Genomic DNA, 19,265 nt, shown 5'->3' with positions numbered 1-19,265 from the left:
TGTAAATCAAGACTACAATGAGAGACCACTTTACAACCACTGGAATGGCTGTAAGAAAAAGAAAAGTGATAACAAGTTTTGGGAAGAGTGTGAAGCAATTGGAACCCTCCTGTACAGCTGGTGTTAATGAAGAATGGTGCAAGTACTTCGAAAAACAATTTAGCAGTTTTTCATCCACATACACATAAAGTTCCACAATCACTCTGCAATTCCACTGCTAGATCTCCTCAAAAGAAGGGAAAACCTATTTTTACAAAAAACTACGCATAGCAATGTTCCTGAGAGCAAAAATTTGAAATAACTAAAGTGTCCATTACCTGATAAGTGTGTAAATTCAAAGTGTGTATTCATGCCAAAGAATATTATATAGCAAAAAAAGAAACAAAGTACTGATAAGTGCAACAACATGAATGAAACTGAAAAAAAATTATGAGAAGTGAAAGAAGTCATTTACAAAACACCATAAATTGTATAACTTCATTTATATGAAATATACAGAGTATAATCTAATTAGAAAGATAACAATTTGATATTTTCCTAGACTAGGAAAAGCTTTTATGGAGAGTGACTTAATGCATTATAAGTTTCATTTTGGAGGGATAAAATGTTCAAAAATTGCATTACGGTGATGGATTCATAATTAAACACATCAAATATATTTAAATTTTACACTTTAAATTGGTGAGTATTATGCTTATAAATTGTATGTTGGGAAAAAGCTGAGTGTTGGGAGGAAAGCTGAGGCAGGGCTTGCATATCTGACATAATGTCTTCTGGCATGTGTCTAGACTTGCTGGCTCCCTGTTGCTAGCCTTCCTAGGCTCCTAGATCAATTGTATCCCCATTATCTCAAGAAGCAGAACATGTCCCTTATAAATGCTAAAGTATCACAGCTGTAGATCACGCTTCTGTCCTTTCGACCTCCACATTCTCACCACCTGTTTCTTTGCTGGATTACCAATAAATAGCGTGGGGTCCCAGAGCTCAGGGCCTTTGCAGCCTCCACAATCACGATGGCCCCCTGGTCCCACCTTTCTCTCTCAAACTGTCTTTTTCTCAATCTTTTGACTCCACTGGACTTTGTCACCCCTATGACCTGGTGTTGGGTTTGATCACCCCAACATTATATCCCATCAAATTTTTTAAAATAATAAATATTTTAGGAAAATAGGTTATACTTTCAGAAATGTTATTTATTGGATTTGAATATTTTGTTATGTTTCTCCAAGTTCATAATTCCTTTTCATTGTGTATTCTCTAATTTCTAAAAATGTATATTCATAATAATTATCTATATATCTTCAATATTATTTTTATGTAGAATAGTTGTTACAGAAATTGGTGACCTATTAAATGTGTGAGTTTCAAATGTAACTTTGAAATTACTATCTGATAGAAAGTAAAAGCAGATTTACAATTAGTTAAATCATTTAAATTCTTTCAAAATTCGTCTCTTACATAAAGGATGAAACTCATTGTCACTACTGACAAGAGAAGCTATCTATAAATACCACCTAGTGAAAAATATGTTATACTGACAAAGGATCATTAATTACTGTCTTCAGTGCATTCCATAAGTCTGTACTCAACATTGTGGTGAAATCCAGTCTAACAGCTGCTCCTTTGCCCTGCATGTGAACAACATTATCAGGCTGTTCCGAAAACAAAGGAAGGTCTACCACAGGGATCCCATGGTAGATTGCCTCATAGATGGCATTGCTTCCACCATGAATTATAAAAGCTTTGGTTTTTGGGTGACCTAGGATTGGATTAATTTTAGCAAAATTAATAATTATAAGTAAAGAATAAAATGAGAAATAAACAATATGATGCACTGAAAGAATCAATATTCTCTAGATAGTATTATTATGCCCAAAAAACTGCATGGAAATTGCTTTTAGATTTCAGAGAACGAAGTACCTACTTCTGCTGGAGAGATAAGTGATGGCTATATGAAAAGGTGGTGCATGTGACTTCTGGCTAGAAAAATGAATTAAGGTTGCCAGGTAGACAAAATGATGAAACACATTTTGAATAAAAACATTAAAATGTGCAAAAAATAAAAGAATAAGATTGGGCATGTAAGAACATGTTATCTTTAATAAATAGTGCAGTCACTCAGTGTGATATGTGGGGTGTGCAAGGCAGCAGGGGGTGGGGTAGATGTGGTGCTGGAACAGAGGAAGGATAGGCCACACTTCATCATAAAAAATGTTGTCACTTTATGTGAAGATTGGGGATTTATTCACATAGAAAATGAAGTCAGTGGTAATGGAAGAGGAACTCTTATTTTTCAGTGTCATTTGAAATAACCCTGTAGTATCAGAAAGGACAGGTATAAAGTTGTAGAAATAGAAGACAGAGAGACAACCTAGGAAGTTATTGAGAGACCCTATGAATAGTAATTACACCTAAAATAAAAATACTTTGATTCCAATGATAAAGAATATGAGTGTATATAATAAAATGACAACTATTAGAGTTATCCTTTTCCTCACAAGAATGAAAAATAAATATGTAAAAGTAATATTTTATTTTTAGTTTTTCAATAATAAATATTCAATAAGCATGTTTCATGTTGAATTATTATCATTCTAATTGGCTGTTATTCATATATTCCATATTTGTTCTCTAGAGTCTTACCAAGAAGGTCATTCTGGGATATCCACTTGTACAGTCGAGTATTGGATCCTAAAGTATTTGTTTTTTTGCCATCAAGTCTCCATAGAACCTGTCAGGGTGAGGAAAATATCTTGTGCCATGAGTAGAACTCCAAAGTTATAGCATGTTAGAACTCTATAGAGATTGACAATCAGCTAGTTAAATCCCTTTTGTATGAAAAATGAAGAAATGAGAACAAGATATTAAGTAATGAAAACTACTAAAAGTACGAGGTAAATTGAATACTGCCATTTTATATCCTTACTTAAAAAATGTTTGGTATATAAGGAAATCATAATATTTCCAATATAGTAGCTTAGACACATTGGAGTATCAATGAAAAATTTAAATATTTAAGAAATTGTTAACCATTCATTATAATTCTCATGTAAAAAAGTGGTAACTAATTAGTGATGACCTATACATTTATTTTATGTATTTATTCTAGCTGTCTTCTTCCAAATTTAATATTAATTTATTTTTGAATGATATGAGAAGACTTTACATCTAGCTAATAGTTTATTAGTTTGACATCTTTGATTTACAAAAAAACAACATCTATAAAATCAGCTACGTTTGAGAAATAATGCTATGTAGGTAGTGTGTATAATTTCTTTCAGATTACAACTTATGCTGCTCTACTTCAAAAAAAATTTCAAGTGTCAATTTTTGACAAAAATTCAGAGTATTATCAGTATTGCTAGTTATGCAGGTATTTCAATGTAGGAAAGAAAAGCCCATTTGCAATTTATGAATAACAATATAGCTGCTGAAAGTGTATAAAATTGTGTATTTTGCCAAATTTTACTTACCTGATCATTAACATTTAAATGGTGAACTATAAAGCATGACCAGCACTGAGTAATATAGTCTGCTTTAGCCAAGCCATTCCCATGCCCATTACCAAAATAAGGTAACTGATTTTAGAATTCCCAAGCAATCCTGATAAACTGAAGTATAATTTACAAGTGTTTGCTTTGCATTTGCTATGGGAGTGTTAAAGTAACTTTGTGTTTTCAGCAAAAATTTAGCATAGGTCCTTAAGAGAACACTATGTCAGTTTAAAAAAGTAACTCACAAATACAGAAAAATTGCAAGTATATTCTATGTATTAGAAAATAAGTTGCTACTATATTTTATGGAGTAGGGGCATCTGAACCTCTTTCCATGAGTGGTATTCTTCTCCTTGACCCCTTCTTGTATTCTTTTCTCTTTCCTCAATCTGGAGGATGTGTTAACTGGTGGTTAGAGCAGTGGTTTTGTGGGGCCATATTTTATAATGTACAGAGGCTATCCTAAAAGCAGGATTCCATTTCCACCTGTTCCATTACATTTTCCTGCTTACGGCATTAGCAGGGTCCAGTCCTGCAGGCCAGGCAAGTTTCTATTTTCTCTAAATTTTGTCAGCTCGGTGGTTACCTGGAATAGTGGTTTGTCAGGCTAGGACATCCTTTTTCTGAATAGCACCCTGAACAGCACACTAAATAGCGCTATTGCAACATGTATAGCAAATACCAGAGGCCAGATTACATAATAAGCCTAAATTCCATGATGTGTTTCAGACTTTCTTCAATGCCTGTTTATTGTTACTGTGATAGTGCAGTACCTTGATAACATTCGACTCCTTTTTGAGAATATCTATAGTGTGTACAGTGCCCTCAGGAACTCTGTAAGAAAAATGAGAAAATTACAAGGCAGAATTTGGTGATTTCTATGTACAATGTCTATAATATCATGATAATACCAAAACTTCACATGCAACTTTTAAATTTCTTTCTTTCTTATCACAATGTTAATGCCAATATTATTATCAATAAAAACTTTCCTCTTTGCTATTTTAGCATCTTCCATATATATTTTTATTTTTGAGAAGACAATCTGAGATAATTAGAACTATTCTATAAGTTAATGTTGCAGGCAGAAAGTTTCAATGACTGGACTCTTTAGAGTTTAATAGACTCATCCAGTGGCTGTTCACCACGAAAGCACTTTATCTGACCTTTAGTGGGATCTGGGCAAGGGCTGATGCAATCACATTGGCCTTTTCTTCTGTCATGTTACTGACCACTGACCCCAGAGAAAACACCACAACATCATTTTCTCCAGAGCTCTGCACAAACTCTTCCATTTCCTGTGAAGATAGAATTTGCTCCATCACTAAAGTGTCAGCACAGCAAGCACAATTGAAGGGATTGTTACAAACATCTAAACAGAGAAAATAAAGTATTATCAGGAACTTTTGGAGTACTGGCTGTGTTTTTAACTGACCTAATTTCTCAGTTTCTTTAGAAGGAAATGTGTAATATGAGATTGATGGTCTCCATTATGCATTATCTGTGTAAATATGAGTGTGTACCCATGTAGATATGTGTGTATAAGAAGAAATGAAACAGCTATCATACTGTAGTAGAAGAAAATAATGCTGGAAAATATTATACACAGACTCTTCATTTATAATGTTATGATTATTAATATGGGTTATTGGAAATTTAGAATTACTTTGTTTTAATTTGATATCACTGTAGTTCTAGTAAATATCTGTGGTCAAAGGAATCTTTTCCTCTAGAATTCTTTTAGTTAGGAGTCCTTGGAGCCATTACACCTGCCTTTGAGCAATGGTGAAAAGTTACAATTGGAAAGAATTTATGTCAATGTTTCCTTAGCTCTATAATTCTTTATCCCTCACTTGAAATTTCCCGGAGTTTTTGTCTTCCTGCTCCCCCATCCTCCACAAAAAGAATTAAAGTCTGAAGTTTAAGAATCACTGACATTCTGGGGTCTGGTATTGTGGTTTGAAATTTCTGTTAAGAACTCCTAAGAATCCCATTTACAATATAGAATTATGCAGTATACAGTTAAATAATTGAGTAATCTTATTTCTCAGGTCGTTGTTTAGATGTGACTTTCACATTTATTTTTCCTAAAATCACACTGATAAATTGATGTGCTATTTATAACTGTCTGTAAAGGGACCTCTTCATCACTTTGCTGTGTCTCACAGGGAGCACTTGGGAAAGTCTGCCAGGAGAGGTGGAAAGGCCACCAGACCTTTCTCCAGTGGAGACTTGCTTACTCTCTAGAGTAGCTCCCTTACACTATACAAAGCCCTGATGAATACGTGTTTGTTTAGAATTGATTGATAATTATTCTGACTGATGTGTGACAATGCTTTCCTATTTTTAAATTTAGATGCACTCTATAATTCCAGATTGTGATGTGTATTCTCATACAGAAGAAACAGAAAGAAAGAAAGAAGAAAGAAAGAAAGAAAGAAAGAAAGAAAGAAAGAAAGAAAGAAAGGAAAGGAAAGGAAAGGAAAAAGAATTGGGAAAGGAATGATGGAAGGGAAAGGAAGGAGGGAGGAAGGAAGGAAGGCAGGAAGGAAGGGAGGAAGGAAGGAAGAGAGGATGGAAGGAAGGAAAGAAGGAAGGAGAGAGAGAGAAAGAAAGGAAAGAAAGAAAGAAAGAAAGAAGAAAGAAAGAAAGTATACCCCAAAGTTTCCTGGATATTATGTCAAAATTGTGTGCTCATCTTTTTACTGTTGTTGTTACTTTTGTCTTGTATTTATTATTATTTTTTCTTTTTGTAAAGTAATGACAAACCACTTCCAACATAAGAAGTGGATATACTTTTAGATCTTAATCATAGGGGTAAACCTTCTTTTTATAACTGTTGTTTACCAAAACAAAGAATAGAACCTCTGATGGTTGTCCATGCACACCATATATTGCCAAGTATTTTTGAAAAATATAATTTCAATCTTATAACATCATTGTTAACATGAGAGTAATTTTAATACTATTCCAAGTAATAAGGGGGACATCCAGGTATTCTGCGTGGTTCCAGTTACCTGTAGCCATATTTAATGTAACTTGCATTAAATGTTTTATCTTACTGGCTTGCTGCCCAAAGTCATCATTATCCACCACATATTGAAGTTATAAAATGTGTTTATAGATTCATCACTGATCTCATTCTGTGCTATATTTGTAGAAATAATATAAGATGAATGTAAGAAATGTTGTAACAGTATAAAAATTTTAAAAAAATAAATTTCTTCCACACTCTCTGTTTAAAAATATTCCCCATATAAAATGTGTATGCATTTTATGGTCATTCTTATGTTTAAATAATTCAATGTAAATATGTGATGTTTATTTAGAACATTTTAATCTTATTGGATATACCTTTTTATCCTACTGAAAAATTGTGATCTTGTTTTATTCATCATTTTGTTCTTCAATTTCCAACTATATTTATATTATGGCTTTCAGTAAAATAATTGTAATTGCTTGGTTTGTGCATTTTATAAGTTAATCATTTCTTAATATAAGATATTTAAATTACTACCGCTGTTTATTTTGTATCTGTCACAAATATTGAATTTGTCCATCATGATTTAGTTTTCCTCTGCATAGTTTCATGTGAGTATATCATGAAGCCAATGGCTATATGTATTTTTAAAACCCTTAATACTTTTTACCAACTGTCTTATTCTTTTAACAGATATAAAAATTATCTGAGAATCCAATACTTAATGGAAAGGCAAGAAATTTAGAGTAACAATTATTTTATGTAGTAAAGAACTAAAGACAGGCTTCACAACTATTGACCTAAATTCAAATCTTCATTCTGCAAGTTAATAACAAGAGCTAGTAGTAGTAATGATCACTTTTGTATTACTAGTCATTCTTGCCGCTGTCTTCCTTCTCCACCTGCTCTCTTCCACCTTTTACTGGCACTATCAATTTTCTTTAATGTTAATAGTGATTTCTTTGAGAATAGTAAGAGATAATAATAATAATTGGAGACTGCATAGAATTTTCATTCATTTTACCTCTGCTTTTGTCGTTTGAGAAAGTTTCCATATAGAGCTTAAGCAATTTTTATTCAACGTAATTATTGGATTTTATCTTGACTAAGATTTCAGTTTTATGTTGCTTCTAATAAGAAGGTAGACACAAAAGATCTCTTAAGAGATTATATAGGAGTCACTTCCAAGATGATAGAATAGGAACAGCTTCAGTCTACAGCTCCCAGCAAGATTGACGCAGAAGATGAGTGATTCCTGCATTTCCAACTGAGGTATGTGGTTCATCTCACTGGGACTGGTTGGATGGTGGGTGAAGCCCATGGAGGGCAAATTGAAGTAGGGTGGGGTGTCAACTCACCTGGGAAACACAAGTGGTAGGGGGATTTCCCTTTCCTAGCCAAGGGAAGCAATGAGTGGCTGTACCTTGAAGAATGGTGCACTACTGCCCAAATACTGTGCTTCTCCCATGGTCTTCACAATCAGCAGACCAGGAGATTCCCTCCCATGCCTGGCTTGGTGGGTCCCACACCCACAGAGCCTTGCTCGCAGCTAGTGCAGCAGTCTACCAACTTGGGATGTTGGAGCTTGGCGAGGGGAGGGGTGTCCACCATTGCTGAGGCTTGAGTAGGTGGTTCCATGTTCACAGTGTAAACAAAGTGGCCGGGAAGCTTAAACTGGGCAAAGCCCACTGCAGCTCAGCAAGGCCTACTGCATCTCTAGATTCCACCTCTGGGGGCAGGGCATATCTGAACAAAAGGCAGCAGACAGCTTCTTCAGACTTAAATGTCCTTGCCTGACAGCACTGAAGAGAGCAGTTGTTCTCCCAGCACAGCGTTCAAACTCTGATAATGGACAGACTGCCTCCTCAAGTGGGTCCCTGACAGCCATGAAGCCTGACTGGAAGACACCTCCCAGTAGGGCCCAATAGACACCTCATACAAGCGGCTGCCCCTCTGGGATGAAGCTTGCAGAGGAAGGATCAGGCAGCAATATTTGCCCTTCTGCAGGTTCCGCTGGTGATACCAGGAAAACAGGGTCTGGAGTGGACCTCCAGCAAACTCCAACAGACCTGTAGCTGAGAGGCCTGTATGTTAGAAGGAAAACTAACAGAAAGGAATATCATCAACATCAACAAAAAGGATATCTACACCAAAAACCCATCTGTAGGTCACCAACATCAAAGACGAAAGGTAGATAAAACCACAAAGATGAGGAGAAACCAGAGCAGAAAGGGTGAAAATTCCAAAAACCAGAAAGTCTCGTCTCCTCCAAAGGAACACAACTCCTCACCAGCAAGGGAACAAAACTTGATGGAGAATGAGTTTGATGAGTTGACAGAAGTAGGCTTCAGAAAGTCCATAATAACAAACTTCTCTGAGCTAAAGGAGGATGTTCTAACCCATTGCAAGGAAGCTAAAAACCTTGAAAAAAGGTTAAATGAATGGGGATCTAGAAAAACCAGTGTAGAGAAGAGCTTAAATGACCTGATGAGCTGAAAACAACAGTACGAGATGTTCGTGAAGCATACACAGGCTTCGATAGCCAATTTGATCAAGCGGAAGGAAGGATGTCAGTGCTTGAAGATCAAATTAATGAAATAAACTGAGAAGACAAGATTAGAGAAAAAAAGTGAAAAGAAATGAACAAAGCCTCCAAGAAATATGGGACTATGTGAAAAGACCAAATCTATGTTTGCTTGGTGTACCCAAAACTGATGGGGGGAATGGAACCAAGTTAAAAAACACTCTTCAGGATATTATCCGGGAAAACTTCCCTAACCTAGCAAGGAAGGCTAATATTCAAATTCAGGAAATACAGAGAACATCACAAAGTTACTCCTCGAGAAGAGCAACCCCAATACACATAATTGTCAGATTCTCCAAAGTTGAAATGAAGGAAAAAATGTTAAGGGCAGCCAGAGAGAAAGGTCAGGTTACCCAGAATGTGAAGCCCATCAGACTAACAGTGGATCTCTCAGCAGAAACCTTACAAGCCCAAAGAGAGTGGGGGCCAATATTCAACATTCTTAAAGAAAAGAATTTTCAGCCCAGAATTTCATATCCAGCCAAACTAAGATACATAAGTGAAGGAGAAATAAAATTCTTTACAGACAAGCAAATGCTGACAGATTTTGTCACCACCAGGTCTGCCTTACAAGAGCTCCTGAAGGAAGCACTAAACATGGAGAGGAACAACCAGTACCAGCCACTGGAAAAACATGCAAATTGTAAAGACCATCGACACTATGAAGAAACTGCATCAATTAAAGGGTGAAATAACCAGCTAGCATCATAACGACAGGATCAATTTCACACATAACAATATTAACCTTAAATGTAAATGGATTAAATACCCCAACTAAAAGACAAAGTCTGGCAAATTGGATAAAGGGTCAAAACCCATTGGAGTGTTGTATTCAGGAGACCCATCTCATGTGCAAAGACATACATAGGCTCAAAATAAAGAGATGGAGGAAGATATCTACCAAGCAAATGGAAAGAAAAAAAAAAAAGCAGGGGTTGCAATCCAGGTCTCTGATAAAGCAGACTTTAAATGAGCAAAGATCAAAAGATACAAATAAGGACATTACATAATGGTAAAGGGGTCAATTCAATGGGAAGATCTAGCTATCCTAAATATACTAAATATATATGCACCCAATACAGGAGCACCCAGATTGATAAAGCAAGTTCTTAGAGACCTACAAAGGGACTTAGACTCCCACACAATAATAATAGGAGACTATAACAACCCAACGTCAATATTAGACAGATTAACAAGACAGAAAATTAACAAAGATATCCAGGACTTGAACTCAGCTCTGGACCAAGCGGACCTAATAGACATCTACAGATCTCTCCAACCCAAATCAACAGAATATACATTCTTCTCAGCACCACATCACACTTACTCTAAAATTGACCACATAATTGGCAGTAAAAGACTCCTCAGCAAATGTAAAAGAACAGAAATTACAACAAACTCTCTCTCAGACCACAGTGCAATCAAATTAGAATTCAGGATTAAGAAACTCACTCAAAACCAGACAAGTACATGGAAACTGAACAACCTGGCTCTGAATGACTACTGGGAAAATAACAAACTGAAGGCAGAAATAAAGATGTTCTTTGAAACCAATGAGAACAAAGACACAATGTACCAGAATCTCTGGGACACATTTAAAGCAGTGTGTAGGGGGAAATTTATAGCACTAAATGCCCACAAGAGAAAGCAGGAAAGTTCTAAAATTGACACCCTAACCTCACCATTAAAAGAAGTAGAGAAGCAAGGGCTAACATAGAGACACAAAAAACCCTTTAAAAAATCAATGAATGCCAGAGCTGGTTTTTTGAAAAGATCAACAAAATTGATAGACCGCTAGCAAGACTAATAAAGAAGAAAAGAGAGAAGAATCAAATAGATGCAATAAAAAATGATAAAGGGAATATCACCACCAATCCCACAGAAATACAAACTACCATAAGAGAAAACTATAAACACCTCTATGCAAATAAACTATAAAATCTAGAAGAAATGGATAAATTCATGGACACACACACTCTCCCTAAACTAAACCAGGAAGAAGTTGAAACTCTGATTAGATCAATAACAGCTCTGAAATTGAGGCAATAATTAATAGCCTAGCAACCAAAAAAAGTCAAGGACCAGAAGTATTCACAGCCAAATTCTACCAGAGGTAGAAAGAGGAGTTGATATCATTCCATCTAACACTATTCCAATCAATAGAAAATGGGAACCCTCCCTAACTCATTTTATGAGGCCAGCATCATCCTGATACCAAAGCTGGGCATAGACACAACAAAAAAAGAGAATTGTAGGCCTATATACCTGATGAACATCGATGCAAAAATCCTGAATAAAATACTGGCAAACCAAATCCAGCAGCACATTAAAAAGCTTATCCACCATGATCAAGTTGGCTTCATCCCTGGGATGCAAGGCTGGTTCAACATAAAAAAAATCAATAAACGTAATCCATCACATAAACAGAACCAATGACAAAAAGCACATGATTATCTCCATAGATGCAGAAAAGGCTTTTGACAAAATTCAACAGCCTTTTGTCTAAAAACTCTCAATAAACTAGGTATTGAAGGAACATATCTCAAAATAATAAGAGTTATTTATGACAAACCCAAGCGAATATCATACTGAATGTGCAAAAGCTGGAAGCATTCCCTTTGAAAAACCACACAAGACAAAGATGTCCTCTCTCATCACTCGTATTGAACATAGTATTGGAAATTCCAGCCAGGGAAATCAGGCGAGAGAAAGAAATAAAGGGTATTCAATAGGGAAAAGAGGAAGCCAAATTGTCTCTGTTTGCAGATGATATGATTGTATAATTAGAAAACCTCATCATCTCAGCCCAGAATCTCCTTAAGATGATAAGCAAATTTAGCAAAGTTTCAGGATACAAAATCAATGTGCAAAAATCACAAGCATCCCTATACACCAATAACAGACAAACAGAGAGCCAAATCATGAGTGAACTCCCATTCACAATTGCTACAAAGAGAATAAAATACCTAGGAATTCAACTTACAAGGAATGTGAAGGACCTCTTAAAGGAGAACTAAAAACCACTGCTCAATGAAATAAAAGAGGACAGAAACAAATGGAAGATCATTCCATGCTCATGGATAGGAAGAATCAATATCGTGAAAATGGCCATACCACTCAAGGTAATTTATAGATTCAATGCTATGCCCATCAAGCTACCACTGACTGTCTTTACATAATTGAAGAAAACTACTTTAAATTTCATATGGAACCAAAAAGGAGCCCTCATAGCCAAGACAATCCTAAGTAAAAAGAACGAAGCTGGAGGCATCATGGTACCTGACTTCAAACTATACTACAAGGCTACAGTAGCCAAAACAGCATGGTACTTGTACCAAAACAGATATATAGAACGATGAAACAGAACAGAGGCCTCAGAAATAACACCACACATCTACAACTATCTGATCTTTGACAAACCTGACAAAAACAATAATTGGAGAAACACTCCCTATTTAATAAATGGCACTGGGAAAATGTGCTAGCCATATGTAGAAAGCTGAAACTGAATCCCTTCCTCACACCTTACACAAAAATTAACTCAAGATGGATTAAAGACTTAAATGTAAGACCTAAAACCACAAAAACTCTAGAAGAAAACCTAGGCAATACCATTCCTGACATAGGCATGAGCAAAGATTTCACGAGTAAAACACCAAAAGCAATTGCAACAAAAGCCAAAATTGACAAATGGGATCTAATTAAACTAAAGAGCTTCTGCAGAGCAAAAGAAACTATAATCAGAGTGAACAGGCAACCTACAGAATGGGAGAAAATTTTTGTGATCTATCCATCTGACAAAGGGCTAACATACAGAATCTACAAAGAACTTAGACAAATTTACAAGAAAAAACACATGACACCATTAAAAAGTGGGCAAAGGATGTGAACAGACACTTCTCAAAAGAAGACATTTATGCAGCCAACAGACACATGAAAAAATTCTCATCATCAATGGTCATCAGAGAAATGCAAATCAAAACCACAATGAGATACCATCTCATGCCAGTTATAATGGCGATCATTAAAAAGTCAGGAAACAACAGGTGCTGGAGAGAATGTGGAGAAATAGGAATGCTTTTACACTGTTGGTGGGAGTGTAAATTAGTTCAACCATTGTGGAAGACAGTGTGGTGATTCCTCAAGGATCTAGAACTAGAAATACCATTTGACCCAGCATTACTGGGTATATACCCAGAAGATTATAAATCATGCTACTATAAAGACACATGCACATGTATGTTTACTGTGGCACTACTCACAATAGTAAAGACTTGGAACAAACCCAAATGTCCATCAATGATAGACTGGATAAAGAAAATGTGGCACAGATATACCATGAAATAGTATGCAGCTATAAAAAAGGATGAGTTCATGTCCTTTGCAAGGACGTGGATGAAGCTGGAAACCATCATTCTCAGCAAAATATCACAAGGAGAGAAAACCAGACACCATGTGTTCTCACTCGTAAGTGGAGTCACTCATAAGTCCATGAAAACACATGGACACAGGGCAGGGAACATCGCACACTGGGGCCTGTTTGGGGGTTGGAGGCTGAAAGATGTATAGCTTTAGGAGAAATACCTAATGTAAAAGACGAGTTGATGGGTGCAGCAAACCAGCATGGCACATATTTACCCATGTAACAAACCTGCACATTGTGCACATGTACCCTAGAACTTAAAGTATAATAATAAAAAAAGAGATTATATAATGTAGTAAAGATTGCTTGCTTTCTATTTATGTCTTAACAGAATGATCTTAAAGTAAAATATATCACATTCTTGTGTTCCTTCTAAGAAATATCATCCTATATTCTGGCAGAACTCTTTTGTAATTCAAATCTAATGGCAGTTTTCAGAAACAATTGGTAGATATTATGTCCTTTCTTATATGTGCACTGTTCATTTTCTCTGTGCTTCTTTTTCAGGCAGTTACAATGTCGAGACCCAGGCTCCCCAGAGAGCTTTACTGATGTATCCTACAGGCTTGGCATAAGGCAGAAAGCACCAGCTCTAATAGGATAAATTGACCCTTCTATGTCCTAAGATGTAGACCTCTGGGATCTTGGTGACAAACGGTTTAAATGCTGGAGTGAAAGCGAGTAAACTTTGGATATGGCTGCAAATATTTTGAGGGCATACATTAAAACTGATGAGAAATGGTGTACAATTTAAGCTAGAATACTGGTGAAGAGCCTCAACCCTTACAATACAACTTTAGCATCTCAGCTTGTTCATTTGACTGCCCAAACGTAAGTATCTACATTTAAACAAGTCCACACAGCATCTGTCCTCTAGGTGTTTGTTAATGAATATAATCTTTATTTGTTGGAAAACCAGTCCCTATTAAATGAAAAATTATATCTCAAGTGGCTGTCACATGTTATCTGGTTGATAGTATCAGAAGTAATAACAAAAAATCACAATATTACAATGTTAATAATATTTCTGGATAACTATATGTCAAAGACAAAGTGTTTTGCCTGTATTAACAATTTTTCCACACAAAACAATATGAAGTTAGTGATAATATTGTAAAATCAGGCATAAGTATCCCTATCAAAATTCCAGACCATTTTTCCTTTATCTATTGCTTACACTCATGCAAAATTTCCTAATAATCTGCACGTTTACAGTCTGATCTTTCTGCTGTCTAATCCATTGAACATCTTGGGAGGTTTTTTTTAAAAGGAAAGCCTAATTATCTCACTTCGTTTCTTAACACTTTTTCGTAGCTCCCCATTGTTCTTCATAGATATTTTTAACTCATAATTATCGGGATCCAACTTACCTCTCTAGCATCATCTGCCTTTTTACTCAGCTTTTTTCTGCAAACCAATTTTGGAGTCCTAGGAACTGCCCTTGCTTCTCTAAATGCTTCCCTTTTTTCTCTTCATCTCACCATCATCTTTTCACCTATTCTGGCACATTGTTGAGGACTCACTTTCATTATCAATGACTTTGGAATCTCTTCTGGATATTCCCTTAGGATTGTGGTGTTCCCTAATAAAACATTTTGGACTTGTCTTTTTATTTGCTTATATCCTATCTTTCAAAGTAGATTGTAAGGCATGAGGGAGCAGAAACTATATGTATTCTCTGAAAATCCATCATTAACCTGTAGTGTGTGGTAATCACCTTATAAATCCTCTCTGGAGGAATTACTCATACTTTCTTTTGTGTTACAAAATGAAAGCTTTAGTTTAACCAACTCTGTTTTCGAAGTCTCCCTAGTATCCCTCTTTGTTGTTTAATGTTAATGAAATTCACATACTTGTGATGGTAGAGAAATATGTGAGGTTCTAATGGCAGGGTCACTTTACTGGACCTCCCATGTCTCTCTCACTGTGAGTCAAACAGTCTGAATGAAAAATGTGCAGCCATTTTTTTTTTTTTTGAAAATACTAAGCTACCGAATCAAACCAGAATATTTTTACTTTAGGCAGGGGTTTGACTGGTTTACAGTGGAGTCCTCCAACAAAATCAACATTTGATAAGGTTAGGCAAGGAATTTTCCAAATCCAAATAGGTTTGAAATAGCCACATTTCCACCTTCCCCATTGTCTCAAGTAATCTAGTGGGTCTTCCTAATAGGACAAAAATCCAAAAGACAACAACAACAAAAGGTGACTGACACAAGATAATTGTCATGTGAATATATAGATATTTTCTGGAAATGATTTGGAAAAATGTAACCAATGATATGAAAAATGTAACCAATGATATGTAAAATGTCTTTCCATTGATAAATATATACATATATTTTTATATATAGGCATGATTTAATTTTCATGTGTTGCATATGATGCTTATATGTATATTTAAGGAAGGCAAAGTGTTCAGAGAATTGTGAGAGGAAATTACATTTTTAACATAATTTAGTATATTCACAATCACAAGTAATCATTAAGACTAGCCACAATGGGCTTAAATATGCATTTGTTTCCTCTCTAAAACAGCAAAGGTAACAAATGCACATTTAAACAACTCTTTGAGCTCCAAAATCAATTCATCTTACCATACTATATAAACAGCTTTCTAAGAAATAGTCTAGTTTCTGTAATTTATTAAGCTAGTCCCTTGATCTCTAGTTCTGTAAGTGAACTATGAGATTTTTGTGTATGGTTGAAATCCTTGTGTATGGTTGAAATCCTTGTGTATGGTTGAAATACCTATTATTGCTTTTGGTACTTGTTAAGATCCTATTAATATTACATTTGAAAACAAATATATTTACAAATAACAGCTGGAACATTTTCAGAAATTGTTGAAATAGAGATTATGCTCCCTTGTAACTTGGCTTGTATTTTCCTTAATGGAGAGATGCCATTTAATAAAATATAGATTAAAATCTTGAATTTTCACTATCAAGATTTCAGTCTTTGAAATAATTTCCAAGCTGTTAGTGAGGGAATGTATAAACATTTGAAACCTCAAGTTCTAGGTTTTTATTTCTAGAATAGATCCAGTATATCTCCAAACTGAAGAAATCCTTTAAGTTATGTGGAAAAATATTTTAATTTCTAAATAAGAAAACTGAGGTGCACACAGAGAAACAACTTTCTCAATGTTGCTTTGATGGTTATGTTAGAAATACGTATAACTTTTCAATCTACATGTCTGCCTTCATCAGGAGGTTTCTCGATGTATCTATTGACTTTTAAGATATGAAAATAATGTGTAGTCAAATGGAAATCTGCTTGCTTAAATAAATCATAAGTGCTTTACTTTGCAGGTTTATGACTTCTGGAGTGCCTGGAGGAGTGAGGGTTATAGGGTTCAAATTGATCCAATAATGTCAGCCTTTTCATAGTATTTGTGAGATTGATAGATCATCTTATATTTTCATTTCATGACTTCACTTAAAGGAATACTCTTCTCTGACTTTATATAAACTCACCTTCAAATGCATAAAGAAAGTTAGGACTTAATAACCACCAAGTAGACACGTGACTTACCTAGAACATCGCTGTAAAACTGGTCCCACTTCTTTAAAACAATCCCTTGAAACCAAAAGTCAAAATAAAGCACATATATCATATTTTTTACCTACTCTAGGGATGTCATTTGATCACTTAATTCTGACATAACAACAGGTATGCAGGAAGGTGGGAATAGAAGTCCTCCACTGTACTTCTCAAGTAAGTATCTGGGAGAGACACGGAGAATATACAAAAAAGGTATTTTAAGAAGCTCAGCTACCAGATCACCTCAGGGACCATAGGCATCTGCAAGAACAACATCAAACTTTGACTCTTGTAGTTTTGTAGTAAGTTTCTTGTTCAAAACTAAATCTTCACAGAGTTTTTTAATACCATTATTAAGTTTCCAAAGTATTTTTTGTGCTTGTGAAAAATAATCCCAGAATGTACCTTTTGGGATATTGTATATCCATCTAGCGAACCATGTCCCAATAAAATTCTCTAAATCATTTTTAGTTAAAAATGTAGGAAAAACTTCAAATTTAATAGCAGATGATTTACTCGTATCAACAAGAATGGAAGCTGAAGATGTCAACACAGTCACCTCATGGCCTCTGCTAACAAGTTCATCCAGGACTGTCTTTATATTTAACCCATGGCTGTATTCTGTGGGCCACACCAGCACCTTTCCACCACTCCCAGAGCTGAAGTAACCACTGAATTGTATCAGCAAAAGAACTGAAGTCCATTTGAGAGCCATCCTGGTGCAAAGTGATAATTCTTTTCCAGTCACCATTTCTTTCTCATGCTTATATACTGAGGTAAATTAATCAAGTTAAAACATAACTCCTTCAATTCAAAGTTAATACATTATATGAGCATCCTGAGAGCATGGATGGCAAGGAGACTAACAAAGTTCGATTACCTCATATTTACTCAAGGATGTTGATGTTTCTGTTATATTTATATTTGCTGTCATCCACCTAAGATTAATGACCTTGCAAGTATCCTGTTTTATATAATATATTCTATAATAGTGTCAAGAACAGTGGCAAGTGAGAGAGTCCTGTAGGGCCCTTGACACAGAATAAGAGATGAAGTAATTGTACGATGAAAATAGCATTTTTAAATATCATGGTTCAAGAAATATCTTGTAAAACTTTGTCGAAGTATAATTCACATATCATATGATTCATCAATTATTTAAAATTAAATGTTTCCTAATACATTCACAGATTTGTGCACCCAACATAACAATCAGTTTTAGCTAAAAAAAAATCCTACATATTTGCTCTTATCTCCCCACCTGAACTTCTGCATCCACTCTGCCCTGGGCAACCAGTAATCTAATTTCTGCCTCTATAAATTTGCCTATTTGGGATCTCTATAAAAATAAATGAAACTATATAATATGTGTTCTTTTGTGGCTGGCTTCTTTTATTTAGTTTAACGTTTTAAAGGTCCATACATAGAATAGTGTATATAAGGACTTCGTTTTGATTGCCAAATAGTATCAGATGCTATTTATAAACACATTTATTTATTCATTTATCAGTTGATGGACACTGGTTTTCTTCCACTTTTGGCCATTATGAATAGCATGGATTAACATTGTTGTAATGCTTTCTGTGGACATGTTTTTATTTTTCTTGAGTATATTCCTAGAAAGGCAATTATTGAATTATGTGGTGAACATATGTGTAACGTTTTGATGAATTGCTAGACTTTTTCACAGTGGGTGAATAATTTTTCATTCTCACCAACAATGTATGAGGGATTCAATGTCTTCACAACCTTTCCAACCCTTGTCTTTCACATAACAAAAAAGGTTATTTTTTATTTTAATTTATAAACACACGCACTCTAACAGACAGAAAGAAAGGAAGGTTTCTTTCCACATATTGGAGGGAAAAGTGAATAAATTAACCACTAACTTACCTAATAACTTCACTATAAAACTGATACCACTTCTTTTTGTTAAAAGTCTCAAATGCAAAGTCAAAATGAAGAAAATGCAGCAGATTTTTCACCTTTTCTTTTCTATAAATGTATTTTGGTACTAAGTTCTAATATGACAACAGTTACATCAGAAGGAGGTAATGAAAGTCTTCCAGAGAGTTCTTGGTACATACTGCCAGTTGTAAATTGATGATAGTAGACCAAATGTATAACAAATGTTTAAAAGATTAAGTTGTTCAGATAGCAGCTCACTACTGAGAAATGACTTCTGCAAGAATGACATAAAATCTGCATTCTTGTTGTTCCTCATAAGTTTCTTGTTCA

General features: G+C 35.1%; 1 pseudogene; it reads right to left on the bottom strand.

Annotated features, from left to right (window-relative positions):
- Nucleotides 1-1,529: 1,529 nt before the first annotated feature.
- LOC116476545 (UDP-glucuronosyltransferase 2B17-like) lies at nt 1,530-17,742 on the bottom strand (annotated as a pseudogene).
- Nucleotides 17,743-19,265: the final 1,523 nt, after the last annotated feature.

The sequence above is a fragment of the Hylobates moloch genome, unplaced genomic scaffold (assembly GCF_009828535.3).
Source record: "Hylobates moloch isolate HMO894 unplaced genomic scaffold, HMol_V3 SCAFFOLD_2, whole genome shotgun sequence".
Taxonomy (NCBI): Eukaryota; Metazoa; Chordata; class Mammalia; order Primates; family Hylobatidae; genus Hylobates; species Hylobates moloch.
The sequence above is the reverse complement of the archived record's forward strand: the minus strand, read 5'-3'. Positions and strand labels throughout refer to the sequence as shown.